The sequence below is a fragment of the Molothrus ater genome, chromosome 27 (genome assembly GCF_012460135.2).
Source record: "Molothrus ater isolate BHLD 08-10-18 breed brown headed cowbird chromosome 27, BPBGC_Mater_1.1, whole genome shotgun sequence".
Lineage (NCBI taxonomy): Eukaryota > Metazoa > Chordata > Aves > Passeriformes > Icteridae > Molothrus > Molothrus ater.
In genome coordinates this window covers 5164883-5168333 of record NC_050504.2, presented here as the reverse complement: position 1 = coordinate 5168333, position 3451 = coordinate 5164883, and the positions used below count along the sequence as shown (strand labels likewise).

The window sequence follows — 3451 nt, the reverse complement described above, 5'->3', positions numbered from 1 at the left end:
TCCCAGGGACGGCTCCAGGAATGATCCCAGGGATGATCCCAGGAATGATCCTGAAAATGATCCAGGAATGATCCCAGGGACGGCTCCAGGAATGATCCCAGGGATGATCCCGGAATGATCCCAGGGACGGCTCCGGGAATGATCCTGGGAATGATCCCAGGGATGACCCTGAAAATGGTCCCAGGAACGATTTCAGGAACGATCCAGGAATGATCCCGAAAATGATCCCAGGAATGACCTCGGGAACAATCCCAGGAACGATCCTGAGCAACCCTGGGAATGATCCCGGGAACAATCCCGAAAATTATCCCGGGAATGATCCTGGAAATGGTCCTGAAAATGATCCCAGGAACGATCCCAGGAACGACTCCAAGAATGATCCCGGGAATGATCCCAGGGAACGATCCTGGAAATGATCCCAGAGATGATCCCGGGAATGATCCTGAAAATGCTCCCAGGAACAATCCAGGAACAATCCCGAAAATGCTCCCAGGAATGACCTCGGGAACAATCCCAGGAACGATCCTGAACAACCCTGGGAATGATCCCGGGAACGATCCAAGAAAAATCCCAAAAATGATCCCGGGCACGATCCCAGGAACAATCTTGGGAGCGATCCAGGAACGATCCTGAAAATTATCACAGGAATGATCCCAGGAACGTCTCTGGGAATAATCCCAGGAAAAATCCCAGGAACGATCCAGGAAAAACCCTGGGAATGATCCCAGGAACGATCCCAGGAATCCTCATCCCCAACCAATCCCGATTTTTTTATCTACCTCTTAGCCATAGGTGACTCTAGGTAGGGGCGACTCCCCGGGCGTAGTTTTAGGGAGAAAAGGAAAATTAAATTAAAAAAAAAAAAAAAAAATTAAAAAAAGGTAGAAAGAAAAAAAAGGTTTTTTTTTAAAAAAAAAAAAGGAAAGAAAATTAAAATAGAAAAAAATAAAAAATTTACATTTTTCCAAAGAACGCGTTCTTTAAAAAAAAAAAAAAAAGATTTAAAAAAAATAGGATTTATGGGATTGCTTTCCCTTGAGGAAAGTGATTTTTGAGTCCTTGGAAGCTCCAGACCTCACCAGCCCCAGATTTGGGCTGTGACTGATTTTATTTTTATTTTTTATTTTTATTTTTAATACTCAATTTTCCTCTTTTTTTTTTCTGCTTTTCCTTGGATTTTTTCCTCCTTCCCTCTCACCCCTCCGGCCTCCCCGCGGGGCTGGGGGAATCCACGTCGATAATTTGGGGTTTTTTTTCTATTTTTCCAATGGTTTGGGGTTTTTTTTTTGGGGGCGGTGATGGCAGCAGGGGAGGGAGGGGGGACGGAGCTGAATTTTGGGAGCATCCACAGGTGCTGCTTTTCCCAGGAAATTTCAGGCTCTTTAGGTAAAAATTGTGATTTCTGGGATGTTGTTTTGCCTCTTTTTTGAGTTGTTTTCACCTTTTTTGCCCCTCTAACCTCTCCTGACCCACGTCCTTCCCTTGTCCTGGGATTTGGGATGGATGCGGGCTCCAGTTCTTTTCCAGGGAGGAGGGTTTTCCTTATTTTATTAATTTTTTTAAATTTTTTTTTTTTGGCCACAACTCGCTTTATTTCCACTGTTTCGCTGTGAAAAAATAAAAAGCAAAAACAGAGAAAGAAGCAAAAAAAAAAAATTCCAAGTGTTTGTGTGGATTTGTGGGTTTGGGGAGGGGGGGAAAAGGGTAAAATTGAAGAATTAGGGAAAAATGAGGAGGGAAGAAAAAATAAAGGGGAAATTTGAAATTAAAAGGGAGAAAATAGAGGAAAAAATTGAGGGGAAATAGGAAAAGAAATGGGGAAAATGGGAGAATTAAAGGGGAAATAGGGAGGAAGAAAAATAAAGGGAAGATAGGAAAAAATGGGAGGAAGAAAAAAAAAAAGGAGAAATTACAAAAAAGAAATTGAGGGGAAAATAAAGAAAAAATAGAGGGGAAAGAGAAATAACGTAGGTGATAAAGGGAAAAGGGGTAAATAAAAGGGGAAAATTAGGGAATAGAGGGGGAAAGGGAAGAGAAATAAAGGAAAGTAGAGGATAAAACTGAAAAATGGGAAATAGAAGGGAAAAAAATAAGGGGAAAGCAAGAAGAAAAGGGGGAATATAGGATAAATAGGAAAATAAATAAGAACTATAGGAGAAAAATGAATAAAAAGAGGAAAATGGAGGGGAAATAGAGAAATTAAGGGGAACACAGAGAGCAGTGGAAAAATAAACGGGAAAAAGTTAAAGGAGAAAGAGAAAATTAAATAAATAAAGGGAAATAGAGAGGGGGAAAGGGAAATTAAGGAAAATAGAAGGAAAATAGGGAAATAAGGGGAAATAGAGTGGGAAAAGGAGAAATAAAAGCGGAATAGAGAAAGAAAGGGGGAATAGAGGAGAAACATACAACTAAGTGGGAAATAAATAAAGTGGGAAATAGAGGAAAACGGATAAAGAACGGGGGAGAAATAAGGGAAAAACCCCAGAGAAATAAGGGCAAAAACAAGTTTAAAAATCTAAAAATAAGTAAAAAAAACCCATAAATAAAAGTGGAAATCAGAGCAGCGGAGCTGGGGGCTGGCCCAGCGGGTGGAAGGGCGGCGGTACCGGGGTTCCAGGAGGTTTTGAGGGCCGGGAATGTTTCGGAATTCCCGAATTCCCGCAATTCCCGGACAGCGGGACCCGGGACTATTTCCCGCGGGCGGAGGGATAGGGAGGGCGCGCGGCACCTCCCGGTACACCCAGCGGTCCCATGGTGTAATGGTTAGCACTCTGGACTTTGAATCCAGCGATCCGAGTTCAAATCTCGGTGGGACCTCGTGTTTCTTTTTGCCCGGGGCTGACGAGGGGACAGGAGAGGACTGGAGGAGGGTGAGAGATTGCGGGGGCCGCACTGGGAGCGCCGAGCCCGCCCCGGAGCCCGCCGTGCTCCATTTTGTGCGTGGGCGCCCGCGCTTCACGGCGCAGGCGCGGGAAAAGGCGGCTGATAGCAGCCGGAGGGCACTCTCCGTGTTCCACCGATGATTGGCTGGGCAGGACGTCACTCTGACAATCCTGTATTTCTATTGGCTGGCCCTGAGCTTCGCCCCGCCTTCTACCGGCGAGGCCCGGAGCCCTCCGGAGAGACCCGCCATCTCCGTTTTCCATCGCTGATTGGCTGTTCGGCCTGTCACTCTCAGAAGCTCTTATTTTTACTGGCTGAGAGCGCTCTTTGCACCGCCTCCTTCTTCCGCAATCCGTATCTCCCGAGGGGGTTTTCGCGCTCTCCGTTTTCCATCGCTGATTTGCTATATCTAGTGTCTCTCTCCCAACATCGCGTTTCTATTGGCTGCTACCTTCCTTTGTACCGCCTCCCACTTCACCAATCCCCCAGGAGCCTGTTCGCGCCCTCCGTTCTCTACCGCTGATTGGTTGAGCTGATGTCACTCTGCCGATCCCGCGTTGCTATTGGC

The 3451-nt window shown here is 45.8% G+C and overlaps 1 non-coding gene across 1 annotated transcript; it reads left to right on the top strand.

Moving 5' to 3' along the window:
* The first annotated feature begins 2745 nt into the window (after positions 1-2745).
* Positions 2746-2817, top strand: TRNAQ-UUG (transfer RNA glutamine (anticodon UUG)). The gene has a single exon. It is a non-coding gene; the product is annotated as a tRNA-Gln (tRNA).
* Positions 2818-3451: the final 634 nt, after the last annotated feature.